The sequence below is a fragment of the Clytia hemisphaerica genome, unplaced genomic scaffold (assembly GCF_902728285.1).
Source record: "Clytia hemisphaerica strain Z4C2 unplaced genomic scaffold, Clytia hemisphaerica genome assembly, whole genome shotgun sequence".
NCBI lineage: Eukaryota > Metazoa > Cnidaria > Hydrozoa > Leptothecata > Clytiidae > Clytia > Clytia hemisphaerica.
Window position 1 is genome coordinate 129,193 of NW_027104428.1, and position 17,507 is coordinate 146,699.

The following is a 17,507-nucleotide window of genomic DNA, read 5'->3' on the forward strand; positions in this document are numbered from 1 at the left end:
ATTACTAAAGAACTGTTTAGCAACTTCAGTGTTCATTTTTTTGACATTTTCTTTTTGATTTTTTTAGGATTTTTACCGAACAAATCCAAGAGATATGTGAAAATACTTGACAGAGATTCTGCAGTATACATTTCGTAGTTAGACAATTTTATTCCACACGAGCGGAAAATATAGAATTGCCCAGCTGTTCTTGAGTAAAACTTATCAAAGTTTTCGTCTTGTTTGCAACCATCACCGGTACATATAACTTTAGTTAAAGACTTGGTCATAGAACGAGTAACTGGACGGATGTCTAATTGCTCTGCAGTGGATCCGGAAAACCCATCTAAGTGCTGTTCACAATACCTTTGACACTTTTTATATTGATTACCACGGATTGGGTTGCGTATGCACAGGTCGTACCCATTTACTTCTCCAACGTTTCCAGTGACTTTGATCTTTCCGGCTGAACAGATAAATCTGTAGAGCTTTTCATTTCCATCAATCACTATGTAGCGTTCTTTACAACCAACCTCAGAACATGTATGTTTAATCCACATTTCATTGACAAGTTCCTTTATGTCTGGAAAATTTGTGAGGCAAAGTAGCTCCAAATCTAAGGCTTTACTTTTTGTATGACGTGGCCACTTGTCAAAAACAGTTTTGAACTCCGTAATTCGGTAAACAAACCACGCCTCTTCAATTCTGTCAGGATTGATTTTATCTCCGTTCCAGTTGTCTTCTAATATTTCACTTATCTTTTCAAATGGAACTGCACCAATTGTTATCATATTGTCGATATATTTCATCAGTTGTTTGCTGTATGCCGTAACGTTATTAAACATAAGATAATCTCCACTGCAGCAAATTGTCCTCGCCCCTGAATAATGTAAACAAAAAACACATACCAATTCAATAACCATCGAATATTCTTTTTAGAATGTAAAGCCCTTCTGTCAAAAATATAAATAGTGGTCTATATCAGCGAAATAAATATAGACCGATATCTGATCTAATTAAAGGTGCCCAATATAAGACTACACTCTAGGTGGACAAGAACCATAATTTTTGCTTGAATTGATTCACATACCTTTGGTTTCTTCTGTAAACCCATAAGAAAATGTCGTCTTGCATTTTTTGCATTTGGAATGATATGAATTACCAATGTTTACTTTGTTAATATCATATGCGGTGACTGTGGCAAAATATGATTGGAGATGCAACAAGCTTTGACAACAAAGATTTTGCGTCGGTAAAAAGGTGAGTAATGTCCCATCAATTTGAATGGATAGACTTGTTTTCGGTAGGTAGTGCTCTAATAGGAGAATATCTTGTACTGTGAAATTAAAGAGTGAATCTTCAAAGGTTTGACAATTCTCTTTTATGGTAACACATTTATCGCTATCTTTTCTCCATCCTTTATTTTCTAGCAGCGTCATTGCATGTGACTTAAGTAAATCGGTTCTATTTGGCGTTCGATTAGGTATAGCTTTAAAAAGAATACGTAACACTTGCAACACATCTAAACCAATCCTCATGATTACAAACCTTGTGATTTCTAACTTCCTCCGAAGTCATTGCATTGGGTAAAACGAATTATAAATTTCAAAAATTGACGTCAGAAAATCTAAAAAAGATAACATCCTAGTGCAAAACATTATGATCAAAGAAAATTTTAATTTGAAAAAAATTGACGTCAGGCTGTAGATGTCGTTGTACTGTTTAAACGTCATATTTTTGATGACATTCAATTGTTATTATTTTCATAACGATTTTCATTTGCCATCTTGGAAAATCAAAGCGAGACATGTTTTAAATTAAGATACAATTTCAACCCCGGTGGGAAAATACCCTTGAATTTTAGCTCTATCGGGAAATTGACTTTGATTTTATCCCCACTTGAAATTCCATGATTAAAAATTGCACTCCAAAACTATCCCCACTGGGTTTTTTAACTTTGGAACAATAGATTTTTATCAATTTAATTTCTATTCCCATTAGCATTTCAATAGGAATTTATATCCCCACTAAGAAAAAGGTTCCACCTGGGCTGTGAAACAGGGGTGTATTTAATGTTCTGCTTTTATATACTATGGAATAAAAAATGTTTTCGAAGTTGAATGCTTTGTTTTTGTAAAGAACCATGGATAACTAGATAGAAAAGAAATAGCAAGCCGTAAATTAGAGGTGAAAAATAACCAATCAATCTTTGCAATAACTAAAGTAGAGCAGAGAAAAAGTGTCTTGACTGTTTCTGAGTCTTTATCTAGAAGAGAGAGACATAGATCAGGTTCGTTGACAGCTTAAATAACCAGTTGGCATTTTGTTAGAAGACCCATTCTCTGAAACAAATTCCAAAATAAGCCTAATTTAGGTGGTCAATATGCTAAATCGTCAAAAAACCTTTTAGTACTCATATGTGTCTTGAATTTTAGTACGGACCCCCCTGCCTGGATCACCTGTTGGAAGGCAAATAAAACATTGTGACTACCAATGCGGCACGGAAAAACATCATCTCTCGTCCCTTTTCTTTGACTATTTTGGATCGAATATGATATATTGGAGACTCAATGAAACTTTTGCTCACACTTTGATATGGTTTTGGTTTGGCTTAATATTTCTATGTTAAAATAAGCACTAGATGGGAATTTTTCATGTTTTCTTTTGGCAAAGTCTTTGAATTGAATATGGGTTGTTAGAACTTGGGCAAACTTGACGTTCTTGCATTTGATGTTATGCACTTGAGCTTGACGCTCGTGGGTTCTTGTACGATCTCGTAAGGTCCTGTATTATCCAAGGTCTCAGATTGTCTTGGCAAGATCTTTGTGAGTCTTGCTTTTTCTTTTATAATCTTGGGACAGATATTCTTGTAATAAGATTTTAGATATTCTTGGTAAGATCTTTGGAAGATTTTCTAAAATCTTGCCTTATGAAATCTTTTTTGTTTGTTTTATAATCTTGGAAATGTTCTTGTAAGATTTTGTGAGATCCTATGTTATCCAAGATCTTGGTAAGGTTTTCTACTTGGTCGTCAGAGGTTGATATGTTCTATGAAAACTCAACCTCTGATACTCAGGTTACATTAGAGGAGATAAAAACCATGAAAAGACCGAATCTTTAGTAGTTTTTTTTCAGGAGTTGCCATAAAGCCATTATGGTAATAACCGGGAGGGCACATTGCTATACATTGTAGTTTTTCGACTGAACGTTTGTGAATTATTATAATCATATACTGGATTAATGATGGTTTCCAGCACTTCAAGCATCGCCTATGCAAAATATAACTGTGATCTTTTTCATTTTGATAATGGCAGACTACAAAGCTAGGAAAAAATTTTCTTCAATTTTCCATATCCCGACAATTATTTAAGCTATGAACTTCAAATTTTACAGACATACTAGAAAAACTAGAAAAAAACTGTTAATAACTTGATAGTAGTGAGCAAATATTGTCTTAAAATCTAAGGCTGCGGTTTTTTTAATGATTATATTGTGGATGACCCCCAGAATGCAGCCAAAAGATTCTTACTTCTGACTTATTTTTTAAAGAAATTTTAAAAGTGATATATGAAAAAATAAACTTTGGATGCAATTGTTATACAATTACCGTTTTTACAACAGTGAATCTTCAATCAAAGAACATTACCACTGAGAAGAAATCTTCAAAACAACACCAAAGGATAAAAAGTTAATGAAAATTAAAGTACTGATTAAAGTACTGAGAAAATGGATTGTAATGTATTGAAAGTGCCAAGTATTTCTCAAAATTTTGAGAATTTAAAGAATGAGAAATATTTTTAATTTCAAAATTCGAAAAATGAAATTTTAGAGCAGACGACGTTTATTAGAACCTAAAAGTAACGATTTCTTGTCACAACAGATTCAATACATGTATCCGTTGTTTTTAGTTTTTATTTTCAATTTTTTTAGCGAGTAAAAGATAAAGATAAATGACATATATAAATGACATTATCAATCCTTATACATACAAAATCAGAGAATTTTACTCTTTGCTCCGAACCAAGGCCTTGGTTTTTACCCTTTTTTCATGTAATAACTTTAGATTGACCGATTCTAAAGCTTGATATACCATAATCTTTGTTAGGTTTTCCTCCATGCAACAAAAAAAAAAGATTTAGTTAAAAATCCTAAAGCTTAAAATATGTCGACCTCTATGCTTATTTTAGCGCACCCGGTAAACATACTAATTACACGTTTTTTTATAAAAACAATATAAGGTTTCGATGGCCAAAATGTTAGGAACAAGTTAAGAACATTCGAAGGCTGTAAAAATTAAAAATGTTCTTATCTTATAAAGCAGAGGGTGGTTTGGTACTGTTGGTGCAGTCATGTACAACAGCACGGATGGCGTCAACAACACAGCACTTGACATCAAGTTCACCGATGACATACTTTTGGCTGAAAAAGTCTTATTTGGTGACCTGGTAGCCTCAAGTGTGACCTGCAGTGAAGATCTACTAAGTCTTTCAGGAAATAACCTGATGAAAGGTGACGTTGTTTCAACATTCATGCGTACGGTCGCCAAACAAGATGATAAAGTTAAAGTGTCAAGTTCGAAGCTTTTCACTGCTATTAAGAACGGTGATCACACTGTTGAGTATCAAATCTTCGAAAAGTTGGATCCCTCAGCATATAACCTAATACTCAAACCGATTCATCTTACTGGAAAGATTGGGCATTGGTCAGTTATTGCCATATATCCGGAGGTGAAATCGATATTCCATCTTGACTCCATCCTGGCTGAAAGAACTGATGTTTTTGATCCGGTAGTTCACCTTTTGAAGAGAATTTACCTTAACTGTGGAAAGTCTTTCAAACAATCAAGTTGGAAATTTTATCAGCCCTGGGAGAGCATCAGCACTGCCAAAGCAGTCCGACTCGCACAGTTGTGGGGTGCTTGCTTGCCTAACTGCCTACAACCTGACGAAAAACACGTCCTTTCTTCCCTATGATAACGAAATAACAATGATGTCTGGATGAAGTTACAGAAAAATAAGTTGCTCTCCCAGAACCATGTGAACCATTACAACCTATACGTCTTTTGACCAACTTGATTGTTCTAAACGTGTTTGGCAAAATTTTTGAAATAGTTGAAAACTATGAGGAAGAAATATTCTAAGGAGAACAATCATGATTCATATAACACTTTTTTGAAGCAAGCCTCGATTGTATTGCAAACCTTACAAATCAACAAGAAAAAAAAATCTACTTCAGTATCGCCAATCTGCCACAAAAATACAGCCAACATGACTACCCCAAGCCCTCATGATTCACAAATACTGAAATCGCCAATTGCAGATCAAAATTTGATAAGTGAAAGAGAAGAATTCGGTAAGGGTGTATGATGAATTTTATTCAATTAATTCTATTTCAGCTCTTAGTTTTATTTTCACAGATCAATGGTTTACTGTGCAGTTAAAAAATCCATTCCTTAGAATAGACTACCAATGTCCGCGTCAATGAAGTAGTTATCCATTACTATCCTACTTCTCTCCTTTTCAGGGAGTTGCAGGTTGCATTGAAGTAGGGAAAAAATTCATATACTGAAGATCAATCCTCAATTGTTTGTTTGATTAACATTTAGGATTTCGTTTTTCATTAGTTTAACAGCTTTCAGCCTTTGTATAGTAAAAAGAAAGGGTAAAAATAGAGGTTTTCGTACTTTTTCTTTTTTTCGATTGCAATGTTAGCTACGAAAAAGATAATCCAGGTAATTATTCAGTAAACACTTTTCTTTATGATTTACATTAATAAGATGAAATAATATTGAACGGCAAACATATCAATTCTCATTTAGAGGAATAGAAAAAAAAATCTATTGGTCCAGATGTTGGCATAACTTTATTGGACGAAAACATTTAAGTAATACTGAATTAAGTAATACTGAAACAAACAAAATAGCTAGTGTTAAAACAGTTCTATTGTCTGTCGATTTACAGCATCTATATGTTAACTTTAAGGTATCATCGACAAAGAGGATAGTTCCTGAAAAAATGTCAAGCTTGATTAATTAAGTCTTTGAACTCTTTGGACTGATGTGGCAAAATATCAACATAAAAGGATTAGATTTTCCAAAGAAATCCATACATAGTTACATGCTTTTTGTTATTTTGTTCAATTCAGGTGGAATTGAAGATGACAGCAATATTCTGATTGAAAACACATACAACAAAGATTGGTACATAGCACGATTATATAGCAGAAGCATTACTCTCAAGGTAGTTCATCTTGGAACAGATGCAATAACTGGCAAAACGAACATTACTCAAGAATTTTGGGATTCCAAGATAGAGATGGAGAAAGATCTACCTGAAGGTCTAGATGAACTTGGCTGGCCAAAGATAAAGGAGATGTTGAAAACTATGAGGAAGAAATATTCTAGGGAAAACAATCATGATTCATATAACACTTTTTTGAAGGAAGCCTCGATTGGATTGCAAGCCTTACAAATCAACAAGAAAAAAAAATCTACTTCAGTATCGCCAATCTGCCACAAAAATACAGCCAACATGACTACCCTAAGCCCTCATGATTCACAAATACTGAAATCGCCAATTGCAGATCAAAATTTGATAAGTGAAAGAGAAGAATTCGGTAAGAGTGTATTAATAATGAATTTTATTTAATCAATATTATTTCAGCTCTGAGTTTTATTTTCACAGATCAATGGTTTACTGTGCAGTTAATAAATGAACTCCTTAGAATAGGCTACCAATGTTCGCGACAATGAACAAGCTATCCATTACTATCCTACTACTATCCTTTTCAGGGACTTGCAGGTTGCATTGAAGTAGGGAAAAATTTTTTTTTCAAATTCTTAATCCTTATATTAACATTTGTCATCCGTTTTTAATTTGAAGTCAATAGCATTTGTCAACAAGTTTTTATTGACGGTTTTGGAATATCGATTTTGAATCCCTAATATTGAACTCGCGAATCTGCAAAACAGTACAACGTCTTCTATTCCATTTCCGGAGATGGGGGGCGCACAATGTGCACAACTTTGGTTTGTTCCGAAACAAATCATATTACTAAAATCATCATTCATAAAATCCTTTTCCCCTTCCTATTGAAGAGGATTTCATAGTTAAATGGAATGAAATACATTTGGTTGGAGGATTCGTGAGACAGGGGTGTTGTATGCATATAGCGCAATATGATAAAAAGGGTTTTTCATCGATTTTCAGAGATTTCAGGTGTTTGACGTTTTGGGGGCTGGGTGGGTGGGTTAACTTTAAAAACGTCGATTGACGTTTTTCTAACCTAAAATCGATTTGTGACTGACCCCTTATTAACAAAACAAAAACAATTCTATCAAATATTGACATTGTTCCTAAGGACTCAAAAAAAATTTCAATCGATATTGATATTGATATAATATTGATTTTAGATGATGAAGGAGATTGCGGCAATACTTCTGTTGAAACATCATACGACAAAGAGCATTGCAAAGATTTAAATAATGCATTTTTGGTGGCAGCTTCAGATTGTTCCCAACCTAAATTCTCGCCGGTCAACACAGAAACAAAAGCTGTTCCAATCCCTTCAAATGTTCACACCTCATCAAATGGTCTTTCTTGTCCACCTATTGCCACAACATCACCTTGTAGTTATGGGAAAACATTCCCTTCGATCTTCGTAAATAATAAATCAATTATGAGTATGCAGAATATCCAAAATCATGATTTTTTTACCAAAACCGATGACAGGTCAAAACTTGGAAAATGAAGAGGTGGAACAGGAAATCGGTAAGAAAGTCTTGATAATTTCAATCTACTTCTTTAATCTTATTTCCTATCCATCTCAACAAAAGAAATCATCATATTACTAAAAAGACACGAGTTATAAAGGTTTCTTTTTTACGAACCCACGGTTTCAATACAAATCGAGCTATTTTGAATCTATTTGGGGAATTTCCCTAAAACACGAAAAAACCACGCCCTCATTAAGTTTCTCAATTGGTGGGTATTGTTTCTACACCTGTTAGCTTGCATCCGTTTTTGGTTTGGAGTCATTTTAGAAATTTTCTAAGGCTGGAGAGCATTTTAAAGTAGCACTGTTGAAAAAATGCTGAAAATCTAGATAGGGAATTTCCCTAAATAGCGAAATAACCACGCCCTTATTTGGAATTTTTTTTCAAATTCTTAATCCTTATATTAACATTTGTCATCCGTTTTTAATTTGAAGTCAATAGCATTTGTCAACAAGTTTTTATTGACGGTTTTCGAATATCGATTTTGAGTCCCTAATATTGAACTCGCGAATCTGCAAAACAGTACAACGTCTTCTATTCCATTTCCGGAGGGGGGCGCACAATGTGCACAACTTTGGTTTGTTCCGAAACAAATCATATTACTAAAATCATAAAATCCTTTTTCCCCTTCCTATTGAAGAAGATTTCATAGTTAAATGGAATGAAATACATTTGGTTGGAGGATTCGTGAGACAGGGGTGTTGTATGCATACTTTTTTGAACGGCTAGGCTTAAACTTTCAAACAAAACAAGTTAGAACAACTGAAGTAATTTCAGAAACGAAATGATTAGGGTTAAATATCTGTTGGACGGAACGATTCCGTCCAACAGATTTGTGGTTTTCGGCTTATAACTTGCGTCAAAACAGTTTTATTGCTGAATTAATGGTTCTAAATGATGCCAGATAGGATACCCGAAAATTTGAGACATTTCGGGCCATTGTAAAAGCTCTCAATCAAAAGAAAAATAATAAAAAGTGATTTTTAAAAAGTGTGACTAATTAAAAAACAGCACCAAGAAGAATATTAATGCAAGGACACTTGTATAGCGTAGCTGGACTGAGCACAAATTTATTTTCTTTGAACCATGTGTGTCGTCGTAATAGTAGATATAATAAGAGGTGGTTCCTCATGTTTTTTCAACCAATCAGAAATACTTTTTAATAAAAGTACTTCACAATGAAAAACCATCGTCAGACAGATGGAATTTGCACGGAAAGTTCGTTGCTAAAAATATTTTATGAAATTCCTTTGACATGATAGCAATAATAAGAAAACAACAATCGAACAATTACTTTATAATGAGTTTTATCACAACTTTATACAATCAAATCATTAAAAAAGAGAAAATTTTCTTTCTCGTGAATGATGTTTATATTTTGCTTTTAGCAGCTGTAGTATGATGTATTCCGTTCCTTGTTCGACATCTTGCTATAGCCATTATAAGATTTGGGTACTTTGATGAAAGTTTAGGCGAGTTTAGGCTATTTTTTACTCATTTTTTCTTCGTCATTTTTAACTTCAACCTTCTAAGAGTTGTTTAAAATATTTGAAATAACTTGAAATAACTTGAAATAACTTACGTAATTTACAATTTAACTTTTTCGAAGGACCCTTTTTTCAAGGTTTTTGGCTTATAAATTGATCAAACTTATATTTTATTTTAAAAATCTTCATTCAAGATAAAGTCAAATATAAAATCTTGCAAAAAAGTCCCTTATGAAAACTAATAAACTTTGTAACAACTAATTATTTCAATTAATTTGAAAAAAATATTCTCAACCGCTGACCGGGGTTCGCAGATTCGCTCCGACAGACATGTGTTAAAAAGAGAAAGAGAAATAGCCGTTGTACTCAGTCCAGCTACGCTATACAAGTGTCCTTGATTAATGAGAGAAAACAATTTCAATACATCATAAATATTTATTAAAATATGTTAGTTTGAATCGTATAATGAGCCTCTTTGTAGTAATCACCTTTTAACGCATGCAATCCGACAGAGTCACTCTATTCTATGTTAAGTTTAGGATCTTGCATGCAAATATCTTATCGAGTCGATCGAAGTATTAGTTTTAAATTTTTAGATACATATCATACCAGATCGAAATCTGTTTCTTTGGAGGAAAACAAGGTAAAAATAGTTTCTAAACTTCCATGATATGAACTAGAATTTGTTTTTCGCACTTTACATAAGCACTAAAACCATGTACCTTTTAAAAAAGTATTGATATACTAAAAGTTTCTAGTTCCTGAAAGTTTTTGTTGGAGTGTGTTTAAATGGTCAGGGTATCTTTTTTGTTTCCTTTCTTTTTTAGTTCGCGCTTGCACAACAGTTTTGCAGAAACAAAGAAGATCCTGAATATTTGATCAAATCATGGATCGATGAATACATAGGTAACTTTGAAGAAGAAAAATTTAGCCATAAGTTATGAAGTAGCTCCTCCTCAACATTCAATTGATTATGGTATTCAGGATTTGTATCGGGTCAGACTCACGTGAATATGAAGTTATTCTGAAACTTCCAAGGAACTATTTGTGATTAACGTATATATTATCATTTTCTAAAGGTTATGGTGTATATGTATTAAAAGACTTGGTCAAGGGTGAGTTCATCTGTGAGTATCCAGGTGAACTCATTTCTGACACAGAAAGAAACCTACGTATTGAACAATATGACCAAGAAGACTTGGGTTCCTACATCTTTGATATTCAGATCGAAAATAAGAACTATATGTGAGTGAATTAACTAATCTTAAAAGACCTATTATAATACTTAATGTGCTGATTTTTGTTTGTCTTCAAGTACGGTTGAGAATCATGGCCCAACATTAGACGATCCTGAAACTTTAGGGAAAATTGAAAAATAGAAACTGGTAATCCGATTCATCACCCTGAAAACCAGGATTAGAAAAGGAAATTTCACTGTGTAACTCCGAATACTGTCCATTATCTTTCAAGACCAAATTTAGCGAATTCATTTACGACCAAGATTAGGAAAAGAAATCTTACCGAGCATTGATTTGAATGAATTGAATATACAACTGTTAGTATTGTGCTGGAATTATCTTTTGGTTTTCAATCTTTCTAGTCTCGATGCAACACGATCAATAAGGATAGGGAGATATATCAACGATAGCCCTCCAAGACACGTAAATGCTCTACCAAAGGTTATCTATGTCGACCAGAAAGTCCATTTGTGCTTTTTTGCGGCCAAAGACATACCTAAAAACACTGAAGTGAGATATAGCTATAGCTCTAAAAATCTCACCTGGAGATCGAAGGTAATTTACTTTTGTAATACTAGAAATGATTTTCTTATACCATTTTTTAGGTGTCTTTTTGCTAGGATGTTGATAGTTTGTATCTAAATCAAGCTGAAGAATAAGAATATATCTTTTCCTTTCATGAGCATTGTACTTATAAGCATCGGACTGAAAATGATCCAAATGTTAAGCATACCGGATGCGGCAAGAAAAAGTATACAAGTTTTTCAAGATATTGGAGCTTTAGGATAAGAATTGTTAACTTATTGTCTTTTCATTGTTCAGAGAAAAGACTAACGTAAATGTTTGTGTATAAGACAAAAATTAATAATAAGGTAAATCGATAAAATTGCATTTTTTGGTAAATATTCATCTTAAAAGTTGTCCCCGCCTCTAAAAATATAAAGATTATCTAAGAAAAGGCGCAAAATCAGTCAAAGTAGAGTTATGGTAGCATTTTGAGAGTTTTACTAGAGAATTGGATGTTTTTTTGTTGAGTTTTTAGCTATTTAGCAAAAAATTTGGTAGTTTTATGGAAAATTTCACTTTCTTCGCAAAGTTTGAGCTTTAGTGAACTTAAATCATCCATTTTACAGTTACCAGTTGAAAAATCTATTCTTTTTAAGGTTATTCTACTGTTTAAAGGGCCACACCACCAAAAAACTTTTTTCCAAATATGTTTTTAATGCACTCAGGGATCACAAAACAAAAAGTCCTTTTTAGAATTGGGCTCTGGACATACAATCAAAGTCGAAATAAATTGAGAATTTTGCATATTTCCACTTTTTTCGAATTTTGAACTTCGGGCGAGAAAGTTGATTTTGGGCTATCTCTTGAATGTAATCGGATATTTCAATTTTGGAGGTTTTGGCAGACTTCCAGGTTATATTCTGAGCCTTATTGGACCATTTTTGAACTTTTGGATCCTCAGATCCTAAGGTCCTCAGTCTTAAGTCTAGCGTTAAAACTCAGAGGTAAAACTCTACCCTTCCAACCTACTTTAGAGCAGTTCCAAATCCTTTGTGGTTATGAATTTTCGAGGGTTAATTTCCCTCTTTCTCAAATATTATGACTTTGATTGTTTTTGAAAATCAAAAATGCCGATTTCTGCTCTCCTGGGGGGTCTAAAATTACATGAAAAGTCCAAAAATTTGAAAATTAACCCTTTTCGGACCAATTTGAAGCATTTTCATCGGGTCAAAATCAGGTTTTTGTGAAATATTTCACTTTTTGAAAAGGTCTAATTTACGGAAATCCAAAAATGCCAATATTTCCAAAAATTTTGAATTTTTACCGAGGTTATGGCCTTTAAATCAAAGAAATGGATATTCTTTACCGGAAAATTTGCTTTTAGTTAGAAATCAGACCCCCAGGAGAGCAGAATTTGGCATTTTTGATTTTCAAAGACAATCAAAGTCGAAATATATTGAGAATTTCGCATATTTCCACGTTTTTCGAAATTTGAAGTTCGGGCGAGAAAGTTGATTTTGGGCTATCTCTTGAATTTAATCGGATATTTCAATTTGGGAGGGGTTGGCAGACTTCCAGGCTATATCTTGAGCCTTATTGGACTATTTTTGAACTTTTGGATCCTCAGATCATAAGGTCCTAAAGCTTAAGTCTAGCGTTAAAACTCAGAGTTAAAACTTTACCCTTCCAACCTACTTCAGAGTAGTTCCAAATCGTTTGTGGTTATGAATTTTCGAGGGATTTTCCCTTTTTTCTCAAATATTATGACTTTGTTGATTCTACCCAAAAGTCAATTATCAAACTTTGCATCAAAACCTTACTCAAAGTATCAATTTTGATATTTAGCACAAAACTGCGTTTACAGAATTTCTTGTAATAACTTCGTTCAATTGCAAAACACAAAAAGTAATTAAAAATATTAAAAACACCCCTGTCTCAATGTCCCGTATGTCTGTTAAAGAGTTTTTATGAATACGGGAAGAGTGGGGAAACGGTACATCATATTGTCTCAGTGACGCTTATTACCACCGGGACAAGGGGTGAAACTTTCCACCTTTTAGCGAGTTTAGTTCGATTTTCCTTTGAGTTCAAGCTGCAAAAAATATCTTTATAATGTTTCGATGTTTTCACATTTGATGTAATTTTTACTTAAAATGGACGTGAGAATTTCGGTACGGTTAGCCTTTTAACTACCTTAAATTTCCATTTGATGAGATAGGGATGTGAAGGCCAAGTAGAAATAAAGAGCATTGAGAAATGGGAACTTTCATCGGGTAAAATTTTGACAGGCTCGGAGATGCTTCGGTCGAGGGCTTGAAAAGACTAAAAGATGCTTATACAATGCTAACGGTGTATGTTACCTTTTTTCATAGTCCACCTGGTAGATTTCAAAACTTCACCGAGGTAGGGGTGTAAATAATACATTTTACTTTAAGGAGACAGTTTATATAAATGTCTATAAACTTTCGCGAATGGCCCTTAAAAAAGAACTTTCAAAAAATGCTGTGCCGGCCAAGGAATTTGTCCGCACGGCCATACTTTCGATTTTCGGATGCGGAACACACAAAACTTAGAATAGGGCATTGTGAGATAACGATGTTTCAGAACCCTGATCTTGCCACTCCATGCTTATTACTAGGTCTACAGCAGTCTAGATTGGATGAATCACAACAATTCTTCTCTCTCGCTATTTCTTTTTTTTCTTTTTCATTTCAGTCATTTTCATTTTTTATGGGAGCACAATTGTGATCATTTATCCAGATGAGACATGTATTTTCCACATTTTCCACCGTCGTAGTGTCATAATGATACACATTCGCCAAGAATCTGGAAACCTTCTGGAGAATACCCTTGTGTCAGAGATCTGGTGGATAGAAATACGATGAGATAGAAATTTTCATCCACACTGAAGGAGAGAATGAAAACAGGGCCCAGAAAGAAAAGAAAGACCAACGAAGTTACACTCTACAATCATGGTCGTAATACTTGAGAAAAAAGGGAAATCCACTGGGAAGTTTAGAAACCACAATCGATTTGTAAGTGCTCTAAAGTAGGTTCGAAGGGTAGAGTTTTAACACGAGACTTAAGACTCCAAAAGATCCAAAAGTTCAAAAATGGTCCAATAAAGCTCATAATATAGCCTAGAGGCCTATAAACCTGAGCGAAATTGAAATATCCGATTAAATTTGAGAGATGGCTCAAAATCGACTTTCGCCCGAACTCCAAATTTCAAAAAACGCGGAAATAAGCTGAATTCTCAATAGATTTCGACCATGATTGTATATTCTATTAACTTGATTGTAATGATCAGTGACCTCATTTTTATTTTTCGCCACTTTTTTTAATGTTGTATGTATGTCGTAACGTATATTATTTCATGAATTGTTAAATTTAATAAGAAAGGTGGTTCTTATTTTCTTCTTCACGACTCTCAAGCAACACGCTCTCCCCGAACAGCTCATAATGGTAACAATCGGTACTAAATAAAGAATAAAATGTTAAGTTACTATCATTCATATGACTGTTAGAAGATCTGTGGTACGGTAGATTTTTTAAGCTTGAAACTATAGACAAATTGACAGTCGCTCCAAAGTCGGTATATAAACTGCCGAAGTTACGGTGACAAGTAACAACGCACACACTAATTGATGGGAAGCACAAAAACCAATCTAGATTTCAACATAAATGAGATACTTGTTTCATACATATAACAATGTAACTTACGCTGTCTCGGACACTTCTTGAGTTTAGTGAAAACAGTACGTAATGATTGTGATATTGACAAATCGTCTCCGCTTCATTTGATCCATTTTAAGAAAGCAGTCGTTTTGGTTAGCACTGAAGCAACTTAAGTAATTCTAATCTTTGAGAAGAGAATATGGATATGAATTTGATGCAGGGGTGTATTTAGGATTGTTAAGTATCACTGAATAGTATTCTATATGGACCTAACGCAAATAGGCCGTTCGAATAAAGAAAGCGGTAAGGGCGGGTTCGGTATGCAAATTTATCGAGTAGACAAATCATACGATCTAGACGCGGGCGTTTAGAGATACTCAAAAATAGTTTGCTTGATTAAAAAAGATTGAAACGCTTTTTTTCAATGGACACAATACTTTATTAAATTTAAAGAATGAAGAATAATTATTGATGAAAAACTAGATTGGCAAGCTCATATCCATCATGTAGCTAACAAAGTAAAACAAGGCTCTGGTCTGGTCTTGTACGTAAATTAAGTTATTTAATTTCTCCTCATTGTTTATCTTCTCTTTATCACATCTTGGGGCTCACCTAGCACCAAGGGCTAGGTAAGTTAAATTCTCTGATAAACAGTATATCATACAAGATAGAAAAAATCTACTATAAAAATAATATGAAACCACTAAATGCATTTAATATCAGTTCCCTCTATAAACTAGAATGCAATAAACTCATCTATAAATTCATCCATAAAATATCACCTAAAAGTCTAAACATGTTATTCAGTAAACCAATTCATAATCTTGGCACGCGTCAACCTGCATCCAATTTACTGACAACTTTAGTTTTTGCTGACTCTCCTTCTCCCATTCGTTTTTATGGCCCTCATTGTTGGAACCATTTTTGCCTGGATTTATCCACCAGTAGCTTTTCAATTTTCACCAAGAAACTTAAATCAAGACTGTTCGTCACTTAATAAAGTATTATTCCTTCTCTACACACCCAATTCAATTTATATACAGATTTAATTAAATCTGTTGTTGTTGTTGTTGTAATGTTTATTGTTGTTTATTCATTATGACACATTGTAAACTTCCTTTTACTGTACATAGTATTTTCATTTCATGTCCTTTCGAGCTCGAAAGCCCTTAGGGTTATTTTTCGTTTAGGAGATTTTTAAATGTACATAGACCTGTAAAAAGAAAGATACTGTATATCATCATCATCATCATTTAATCTCGTAAAGAAAAAATGAAAAGCCCCGTTCATTTTCATTTTCCCCTGTTTTCACTTTAAAAAAGCTCATTTGCACAGGGTCGGGAAAACCCCCTGGGGGTAATTAGGCAAATGGAGGGTGCGGCATGTGCCGCCCTTAAGGGTATCTTTTATGGATAAAGTCCCGCTAAGGGTCCGAAAACCAGAAAATCAAATTTCAGTCCCACTAAGGGTCAGAGAAATAGGGAAAGATCGAAATTTGGTATGACTGCTAAATATAGTCCATCTGAAATCGATGCAAATTTATGCCAAATTCATTCCATATAAGTCATCTTGACATTAATTTTTTCGAATACAGTCACCTGGTATTCGACTTTTATAGCTTAAAAATTCACACACGCATTAAATGTAATGTGCCGTTTTTAATTCTCCTTTGGGAAAACGAAACCTGTTATGCTGGTTACGATTGATTCGTTTTTATACTACTTAATTGACAAGGAATTTACGATGTTCTCTACCGTTTTGACTTTCTCGACGTCACAACTATGTGTAAGTACTTTCGTTTACATAATCAAAACACACGGATTTTACCAAGCTGCTTGTTCGTTTCAAGTGTACCAACTACCTTTCACCGTCAACCTTACTCTCAGGTCTCTAATAAACGTAGAGGTACGTTATTATTTGGCTGATTTTTTGGCTGATTTTGAACTACCTATCTACTACGAGAACAATCATGAGCAAGCATAAACATTTGGGATTTATTCTGCCCCTCAAAGTAATGCAATTTAACCCATACAGTGAAGTTATGTACACTGAAGAAAATACAAACTAGCAACGGACCATGACAACATGTAACAAAAATCCAATATACATTGTAGAAGAAAGGTGAACATTAAAAACATAGAAGGTTGGTTGTCTTTATCTAGTTCTTGTCATTGTAGAAAAAATAAAATAAAAATATAACAAAAGTACAGAGAATAAATGACAAAAGCAATGTACAAGACACAAAAGGAAGCGATAAGCTGAAGACCGAAGTCTGAGATCAGGTGCGGTACCTTGGGTAAGCATCTCCTGCCACTCTATTCAGCTTAACAAAAAGAAAGAAATTAAAACATAGGTACTAAGTCTGGTCGTACAGCAGAAAAGGAAAGGTTAAAAAGTCGGCCTACAACCCGGTTCGGCGTCCCGCTTCCAAGCGGCCGCCTCAAAGAGAAGGGGAAGATGAAATGACAAAAAAATCTAGAAAACAAAAATTAAACATAAAGACTTATAAACAATAAAAAAGGTAAATACACGTATATTTTTTTGTAATTTTATTTGTAATTAAGGAAAACTCCTGACAGCAGATTCGCACAGGGGAAAAATAAGGAAAATAATGCCCCAATTGATGAGCGACGGTACAAATTTATCTAATTCTATTTAATAATTCATAGAAGGTTTTACTAAACCTATTCTCTCTTCTTTCTTCTTGAATATATATTAAAAAAAAATTAAAAAAAGAAATTTAATACAAAAATAAAGAAATACTGAAATATGAAAATACATACAATGAATGATGGATTTAAATAATGTTAATGTTTTATCATGTCTACCAAAAGTCATTTTTAA